We start from the raw sequence: 9921 nt of genomic DNA, 5'->3' as shown, positions 1-9921 counted from the left end.
TTTCCCTTTCCCTTTTCCCCTTTCTTTTCCCCTTTTACCCTTTCCCCTCTGCCACTGACTGAACTGAAATTAATACCTGAACCATTTCTCTCCAGAGGGTCCAGTTACCCGGGTGAGCTGTAATAATCATTAACTCCAAGTGTGAACAATAAACTGAATTTATTTATTTATTAATTTCTATGGGCCGAATGCGGCATTTGCATTTAAATTACCTTTCCACACTGCTGCGGGCTGACGGTGTGTCGATTTCTTTCTGAAGTTAGAAATACCATTAAAGATTAAATAATCCCCAAGCGCTTTCTGGCACGGGAGCGGCAGGAGGGGGGAGCCGGGCCCGTGGCGTCCCCGGCAGTGCGGGGATGATGCTGTCCCTGGGAGCGCATCCTCCCGTCCCCATCCCGCTGCAGGGGATGAGCGATTTGTCGAATGAAAAACTGCTGAAATGCAAAGGCGGGGAGGACAGAGAGGCTGGGGGCAGCTGCTGTCACAGCCTGCTCTCCTCTGAGGAGGAACAGCCCAGCGCTCACTGCTGCCCCGGGAGCGCTCCCGGGCTGGAGCAGGAGCCTGCAGGGCCAGAGCTCGCCTCTCCAGCGCCTCAGCGAACAGCGGAACCCCCGAGCTGAGCAAGGGAACCCTCGGCTCCCTGCACTCATCTCTGCGGTGGCTGAGTGCCAAGGAATGCCCTGAGGGTCACTTGCCTTTAACCTGGCTCGGTGCAGCAGCTCAGTGTGGATGGATCCACTCCCTGTGTGCTCCGAGGGACACCTGAGGGCACTCTGGCACCTGTCACAGCCAGAGCTGAGGAATGACAGATGACACAGAGATGGAATGTAAAGGAAATGATGCAGAACTTAGTGATTAGTGCTTTAAACCCGGACTCGGAGTGAAATAAGTGCTCTCAGTCCTGCTGACTGAATCAAATAATCCAAATTACTGATACATTTTTGTATTACTTTTCGTGGGCAATGACATTAAAGTGCTTTTAGGAAATGAGGTAAAGATTTTCCATCCACGTTTAAAACTAAATGAGAGCAGTTTTGTGGGTGCCCAGAGCCTGCTGTGAGCTCATGGCAAGGGCTGTGCGTGTGCCTGGCTGCCTGTCCTTCCTCTGGCTTCTGAGTCCAACTGTCCCAGGAATGGCTCTGTCCCAGGAATGGCTCTATCCCGGGAATGGCTCTGTCCCGGGAATGGCTCTGTCCTGGGAATGGCTCTGTCCCAGGAATGGCTCTGTCCTGGGAATGGCTCTATCCCAGGAATGGCTCTGTCCTGGGAATGGCTCTGTCCCAGGAATGGTTCTGTCCCAGGAATGGCTCTATCCCAGGAATGGCTCTGTCCCGGGAATGGCTCTGTCCTGGGAATGGCTCTATCCCAGGCACGGGCCATGCCAGGACATGCGGGGAGGGGACACCGCATCTCCTTTCCCTTCCCCAGCATCCTGGGGAGCCCAGGGTGAAGAGAGGGACATTCATTCCCAGTGAGTTCCGGGGTCGTGTTGGATGGTCTGGAGCCAGCTGAGCCTTGGGGCTCACCCCATTGTCCCAGTTCAGAGGGATTTTGCAGCCCCTGCTGCTGTTTCAGCTCAGAAATGGCTGCAGATGCCTTTGGGCAGCAGCTCTGCCTTGCCTGCAGCTCCCTGCTCTTGTGAGCATTTGAGAGCTGCTCTGTTACAGTGGCTTTGTGGCTGAGGGTGGATATCAATTGCTGAGGGTGTAGATTTATTGCACCCTCATTGCTTGTGGCTGGTCCATGCCCATGTTGGGCCATTTAGGGCCCTTTTTCCTGCCTGATCCCCTCTGCCCGTGGCAGTCTCGGTGTCTGGGGCTGCCCAACAGCTCAGCCCCCCAGGCAGGGCAGCAGGAGCGACCCCAGGCAGGGCAGAGACTTTCCTGTGTGGATTTGAGTGTGTTTGGAGACATCCCCCGTGAGCCTACGTCTGATTTCCTGTGGAGAGGAGAAAAGACTTGCCAGATGAGACTGATTCCTGAGGCTGGGGAAGTGTTTTTCAGCTGTCAGCTGCCCTAGCCCTGCCCAGCCATAGCTCATCAGCGTGGGAGGGACAGTGCTGGCCCCAGCCAGAGCTGCCGTGCTTTTGGTGCGTTCTGAGCTTGCTTTCAATTTGAGTATTTTTCTTTGAATGTTTGGCTCCCTGCTCCAGCACAAGGCAGAGCAATGTCCCCATGTTCCTGGAGCAGAGCCCTTCCCGTGGCTGAGTGACGTGTCTGGAGTGTCCCTGGTGCCCCCAGCTGTCCCCAGCCACCCCCTGCCCAGCTCGGGGCTCCTGTGACCTGCAGCAGCCAGGGCTGAGCGAGCCCACTCCCCTGGGCAGCTTCTGCTGCATCTGTTCCTGAGCTGGCTGCAGGCTCACAAGGAAAAGAAGAGTATTTACACAACTTCTGATAACTTTTTTATTTCCCCTTAATATACACCTACAGCCTCACTATAGAAACACAGGAAAGCAGACTTTAGTAGGCCTGAGAGACTGCAGCATTATCCATCTTCTGTAAATACTGTGGAGCATTTGGAAACCTTTTTACGATCACAGCTCAGCTGGAAAACAGCACCACATTCCTGCTGTCCTTTGGGATCACTTCCCTTGCTTGTGGATGGGAGGCAGCAGCTGTTGAAGCGTTTTGGTTTAAGTGTTTGATGAGATAAAAGTCTAATTTGTTGGATTTTAAATATCTCATGCATCAGCTCAGTGTAAGTGTTGCAGGTAAACCAGCCTTGCTCTGTTCCACAGAGATGCCTCCTCCCTCCTGGAAACTTCCAGAGCCTTGGGCTTGGAGTCCTTGGTGCTGCCAAACCAGTGGAGGTTTGCATGTTGGAAATGAAGCTTTGGCTCTGGAGCAAAGCTTTAAATCTAATAACGCCCTCCTGACAGCATCCAAAGGCCAGGCACCCCCTGACAGCTCCTGATTCCACCCAGGACACTCCTCTCTGGACACGCAAACACGGCCGGTTCTAGCTAACCAAGATCAATTTCTTCATTAAGACACAGAGCTGCTGGGGCACTCGGAGAGGGCTCTGCAGCCTGGCCAGAGCCCTGTGCTCCCTGCCACTGCACAGGACATGGCTGGTGCTGCTCACCAGCCCCACCCTTCCCATCCCTCTCAAGGCCAACCAGCTCCTTGGTGTGTCTGGCTGACAAGAAATAACTGTTCTGGCAGCGTTACCCACCCCTGCCTGCTGCTGCTGAGCACTAATGAAACTTATCTTGGGTTTCTGTATCTAACCTGTCGTTGCACCCATTTTTTTCACCCCCTTTAAGACAGCCTTTATAAAAATAATATATTTAGCAATGACTGAGCAAGTGCTGAAGCTGGCAGAGCTGTGCCATACATGCAGCAGGGCAATGCTGAGCTTGAGGACATGGCAATGGCTGAGGGTGAGGAGGATCTCATCAAGGCTCTGGGGTGAGATGCAGCTTTTTCCACAGAAGAAGGAAAGAAAAAAATTAAATCTTACGTAAGTCAAAACATCTGCTAGCGCATGACTAATGCCTTCCCTCCTCCCTGCTGTGGCAAGTGAAGTCCATGGGAATGATATAAATGATTGTTTCCTGTAAGAAGTTATACATTGTTCATGGGGCTTTTGGGGACAAGCCTGGTGTGCAGCCGCCCCTTCCCTCGAGCTGTTTGCTCCTGGCTTTGGATCCAGCTGCTCCTGGCCCCGCTGCTCTGCTGCTGTGAGCTGACAGCAGCACAGCCCAAACACCCTGTCCTGGCCCAGCTGGGGCCAGCCTGGATTTATCCCTGCCAAAGTCAGCTTAACTGGGCAATTACCTGTGCTCAGAGCAGGGGTTATTGATGTCCAGGGCTGGCAGCTGAACCAGCTGTGTGTGCTGGGCTCTGGCAGTGCCCTGCTGTGGCAGTGTCCTGGTGACACTGTGCCCTGCTGTGGCAGCCCCTGGTGACACTGCTGTGCCCTCCAGAGCAGCCTGTGACCCCTGGGCTGCTGGTTCCTTCCACAGTTCAGGGCTGCCCTGTGCAGGGACAGACCCAGGATCTGCTTCCCTTTGGGGTGTCCATGTCTTGGTGAGGGCTGCTCTGTCTGAGGGGAATGCAAGGGAATGTTTTACAGACCCAACAGCCAAAGTGGCCCCCAAATGTGGTTTTATTCCCATTTTGGCAGTGGTACTCTGCAGCATCTTTATGACTTTGCTCACTTGTTTTGCTCTTGATTCCAATTTAAACCTTGTGTGGATCTGGTGCCCCTGCCCATCCCAAGGCTCCCACCTCCCCACTCTGGCTCTGGGGACTCTGGCTGCCGGTCTGCCCACTGCCACCCAGAGAGAATGGGGTTAATTCACTCCTGTGCTGACTTCCTACTGATATGTCTTGAATTTTGGTTTAGTTTCCATGCCTGGATCTCAGTTCTGGACACTCTGGGGCTGTGTCTCTGGTCAGAGCGGGAGGAGCTGCTGGCCCTGGCAGATGGATGGATGCAGAATGTCTCTCAGCTTCCAAACACTGCAGCAGCCATGCTCTGGGGTTCTGCTTGCCGTGGTCTGGGACATTAACTGCTGCCAGAATTACTAATGGGCTTCTGCTTTTAGCCTGAGTGCTGCAGGCTGCTGCTCCAAGGTGGAAATCATGGAGTCAATTAAGTAATTACCTGGTGTTTCAGCTGCCAACACTCGAGAGGTTTTGTTTTTCACCACTGGCGTCAATCCCAACACACATCTCACCCAGACTCATCAGCAGTGGTTTGTGCACTGCTAGAGAAGGCTTTTTCTGCAGGTGTTCTGGTGACAAATGGCTCCTCCTCCCTCTGTTTAGTCTCATTCTGGCACATAAATCCAGGCTAAGCTGAGCAGAAGCCAGAATTGTCTCTTGATAGTTCTCTTGCTCTGGTGTTTTACCCTCACTCATTTGAAGAGCAGCAGTTGAGCAGAGAGCTGAGCCATAGGGGACACACGAGGAGCAGCCAGACTCTGCTGGGGCCCCCTGATCCAGGGAAATGCATCTCCAGTGGCTCCTGGGACCCACCAGCCCCTTGGCAAGGCAGTGCTGGAGTGTGCTGATGTGCAGGGACAGGCTGCTGGGAGCCAGGATGGATCCCTGCCCTCGGGCCCCTCTGGACACGAGCTCCAGGGACACAGATTCCTAATCCTTGGCAAAGCATGGAAGCCTTGTTGGTGAAAGTTGTGCTCTTAATTAAATCAGAGTTGGGAAGTGCTGAGGGGGCCAGAGCCCCATGAGGAGCTCTCCATCCGCTCCTGCACTTCCCAGTAATTTATGGGGAGGACAAATGAACCTTCACTGGAGCAGGGACATGGCTGGGAATGTTTTACCCTGGCAGAGAGAGGGAGGTCTGCTACCCCTGCACTGCCAAGGCTGAGAACTGCTTCACCTTTAGGAGGAGGGGAAGGCAGCAATGAAGTGATAAATACAGCAGCACAACAACACAAACAGTTTTTAGCCAAGGAATGAAGTCCTAGTGATGCGCATTTTGGTGGCAAATCAGCAGCCATATGGCACAAGGGATTGGGAGAATTTGTATCCAAACCCTGCTCCCAAGTCCCAGCTGAAAAAGGCTAAATCTGTGCAGGAGAGCTGGAATGCCTACTAAAAAACACCTTTATTAATGTGTTGACTCTCTTGCCTTTGGACTGTGCCTGCAGCACAGGTCTCTGGTGGGACACAGAGCACTGAGCGTGGTGCCCACCAGACACATGGAATGACTGCTCAGGAACGAGCCCCTGCAAAGTCATCTCCTGCTGAGAAGGAAGGGGCTGAGCCTTTCCTGGGGCTGGGATGTGGTTCAGCCTTTCCTGGGGCTGGGATGTTCTTCAGCCTTTCCTGGGGCTGGGATGAACTTCAGCCTTTCCCAGGGCTGGGATCAGCCTTTCCTGGGGCTGGGATGTGGTTTCTGGGCTCTTGCTGGTACTCTGTCTCAAAAGGCTCAGCCTCCTCATGTTTCTGCAAGCAGCTGAATTAAATTAATTTAACTCAGTTTTTGTTTTTTTGGGTTTTTTTTGCTTCTTGGTTTATTTTGAGTGGTGGGGAAGGGAATTGCACCCAGGCTAAGACCCAAACAGCCAAAGCGTGACTCTAAGCTGGCAATGGAATGCCAATGTCTCTCTTGGGAGACAATCAAAGGGAATGGAAGGTATTGCAGACCTATCACTGTGTCTGAGTGTGCAAGGATTAGCAGTGTGGGAGTTTTTATACTGGAGCAGTTTGCAGCTAGTGACATTACTCATGATTTTTATAACATTTACTGAATCAGCATCAGTGTCCAAATGGGAGATATCTGCATGTGCAACACAATGTCTGAAACATCAGCAAGTGTCGCTTGTTGCTGTTGGCAGAAGACCAAAAGCAGCCAAGGCCCATTCAGGGCTGGCTCGTTCTTTGGCTCCCTGGTCCTGTCCCAGCTCAGGGCTGTGCCTGTCACCCGCTGCCACCTCCCCAGCCTGTGGCTCCTGCAGCCACCGTCACCTCACCCTGCCCTCAGGCCAGCCCCACAGCACTGCTTAGCTATGAAATGCCCAGAATGTTTGATTTACTCATCGTGCCCATCTTAAAGCACTCCAGGAGAAAGTTTAAATATTATTTCTGGCTCCTTTGGCTGCTAACTCTCACAACATTTTCATGGAAGTTACCATGCTGCTCTGTAAAACTGTCAGATGCTTTTGGCTGATTTATGTGGGCCTAAAATCATTGCAGTAGACTAAAAAACAACAACAACAACAAAATAAATAAAGGATTTAGTTTGTGCTTTGAAGTAATGTCTGTGTGAAATGGCCTCGTGGAGCTGTGGCACAGCCAAAGCAGCAAAGGTTGGGTTTGAGGGGCCTGCCAGCACAACCTCTGGGTGACAAACGTGCTTCTGCAGGTGGAACACTTTGCCTGGTGCAAGGCTGCCAGCATTTCCCATGTGCTGGGGAGGCTGGGGCTGGGGCTCCGGGCAGCGCTTGGCTCGCCAAGGAAATGGCAGCGGGCTGCCATGGCTAAAACAGAGGCTTTTAGCCAAAAACTAACGGCAGGAAATAAAACCCAGCACCTCTGGAGCCGCCTCTGCAGTGTGTTGTGTTTGAATACGGCAGTGCCAAGGAGCAGCAGGTGCTGCAGGGCTGGCCCCACTGCGCTCCCTCACCCCACACATCCCCTGGCTGCCCCAGCCCTGCACCGCTCCCGCTGCGCTGGATGGAGCTCATTTCTTCCAGCGGCTGTGTTTGGGGTTTGTGCTGAACACAGAGATCATAAATACAGATGTTTGTGCTCTGAGTAGGGCTCACACAGAGCCAAAGCCTTTCCTGCTCCTCGTACGGCCACGCTGGCAAGAAAGCGGGGAGGGAAACAGGTGGGAAAGCGATCCCAAGTGAGCCAAGGGATGTTCCAGACCACAGCACACCCTGCTCAGCACACAAGGTGCGGGGCTCTGGACTTTGTCTTCCCAAGTAACTGCTGCACGAGACAGAGCCCTGCTGTCCTGGAGGTGGCTGGACACCCTACTGCCCATGGAAGGTAGCGAATGAATTCCTTTACTTTGCTTTTGTATGCGGCTTTTGTTTCACCTATTAAACTGTCTTTATCTCAACCCACAAGTCTTTTCACTTTTACCCTTCTGATTCTATCACCAGTAGATATCCCACCTCACTGGTGGGAGAGTGAGGGAGTGGCTGTGAGAGGCCTGGATGCTGACTGGGGTTAAGCCATGACAATGTGGGATCTTTTTGTTCTGAAAGTCTCAACATCAGACTAAATTTAGTCCTGTGGAAATCAATTGTTCCCAACTTTAACACAAGGGCAGAGCGAGGTCAGTGTTAAATATTTCTGAACAATTTTACCCATGGTTTCAGGTTCTTCTCCTTTCCAGTTGGGAATGACATGACAAGAAACTTTCCACTGCTTTAAATATTAAGGAATCTCTGAAAATACTTAGAAACAATTAACTCAAAATTTTCTCTGGTTTGGGGTTTGATTATTTTCTTTTTAGGTACGGTATGTTCTTCTGCTGATTTCCCATCCAATCTACATGCTGCAGTCCAGAGACTTGTTTCTGTGTGCATTTGTACATCTTTAATGAAGACTGTCCAGTGACAGACACACGAGGCAGACCTTGGTGCAGTGTTAGGTTTTACTTTCAAGATCTGTGTACTGAAGGCATCTGAGGATGAGCTGTTTGTTGGGGTGTGGAGGAAAATAACAGTTCTGCACGAGGCACTGAGCACCACGGGGAACAAATGCTCTTTACATTCTTAGGTTGTGCACAACCAGACGGGAATAATAAAAAACTTCACTTAAATATTTTGTCTCAACAACACAAGTGAAAATCAGTAGCTTTTGGAGATTTGCTTTGTGTCAGGCTGCTCCACCTCCTAATAAGCTTTTCCATACATTTCTCTGCTAACAGAACAGGAGAAGAAGTTTATGAAAATGCAGTTGGGTCCTCATGGTGTTTTAATTTAAATGAGTATTTCAGGGGCTTGGAAGGAGGAGAGATGTTGTGCATAATAACAAGTTGTAACTCGGTCGTTCAGCAAGATAAAGCAGTTTATTGCTGCTACACCGAAGGCCAGAGCACCAATAAACCAGTGGGAAGTGTTCCTCCAGAGGAGGAGAGCTGTCCTCGCTCGGCAGGGCTCCTGGGGATGGGCTCAGGCAGGCTCCAGCCCAGCAGGGAATGCTCTGGCCCGGCCAGGAGCCTCCAGCCGTGCTGGGACAGCCTGCAGCACCCATCCCAACGGGAATGCTCACCCATCCCTGGGCTCTGCACCCAACCTGAGCAGGCAGATGCTCTCCTGCAGGATTCAGGTGAAAGCACAGATTTTCCAGGGTGGAAATAGTTTAAATTGTGTTTTATTCAGCAGCAATCTGTGTGGATGGCGCTTGGCTGTAAATTCACTTTGCTCTTCACCAGTCCACTTAAACACAAAATAAACGTGTTGCTGCAGAAATGAACCCATGAACCCTCTGTGCCCATTCCTGGGTGAGTTAATTCCCATCCAATAAGCTCCTGTCAAAAGCTCCTGTCCCTAACTCTAACCAAGATCTGCCATGTGCATGAGGGAACAAAGAGAACAGAAAATTACAGGAGCTTGATTCATTAATTAGGTCACAGCTCACAGAGAAAGCACAAATAGATTTCTTAAGGTGAAAAGAAGAGGCACTTAAGTGACAATGACACTATTCTGTAAATTCCAGCACTTTTGGCAAGGGACAGGCAGTAATCAGATCCATTCAAATTTATAAATCCAGAGACTCACAGTGCCCAAGGCCAGCAGAGACCATTGTGATGGTTTCTTCCGACCTTCATCATGGAGAATGGAGTACTTTTTATACTTTTATTTAGATATATATGAGGGTTACTGTCAGGTGAGGGAGCAGGGCTTGACTGAAAAATCAGACTCCTTCAGATAAGGAGCAAGAGCATGCAAATTGCACTGCTACGAAAAAGCTGATAGGAAAAATCGGGCACAGGTGCAGAGTTTTCAGTTTTCAGGCGCCAGCACGTTTGAGTCAGCGGCAGCTGCAGAAGTGAAGGGCTTGGAACACTCCTGTGAAACAAAGCGAGGAGAGGGAGGTACGACTGCTCTGTGGAGTATCATAAAACACCCTAAATACACTTTGAGTGTGTGTAAAAACCTCTACTACAGCGAGTTCAGTGACAGGCCCACTGTGACAGTGTGAGGTGTGCCAGGGGAGCGGCCGGGGCGGCTCCGTGACCATCACCGAGCTCTGCTCCGCTATCCCCGCTGCCCATTCCCTATTCCCGGTCCGCTACTGCCCGTTCCTCATCCCTGGTCTGTGACCATCCCCATTCCCCATCCCCGGTCCGCTACTGCCCATTCCCCATTCCCGGTCCGGTATTGCCCATTCCCTATTCCCGGTCCGCTATTGCCCGTTCCTATTCCCGCTCCGTGACCATCCCCGAGCCCCGGGGAGCCCCCGGGGAGCGCTCAGCGAGCACAGA

This window comes from Parus major, chromosome 12 (genome assembly GCF_001522545.3).
Source record: "Parus major isolate Abel chromosome 12, Parus_major1.1, whole genome shotgun sequence".
In the NCBI taxonomy this organism is placed as follows: domain Eukaryota; kingdom Metazoa; phylum Chordata; class Aves; order Passeriformes; family Paridae; genus Parus; species Parus major.
The sequence above is the reverse complement of the archived record's forward strand: the minus strand, read 5'-3'. Positions refer to the sequence as shown.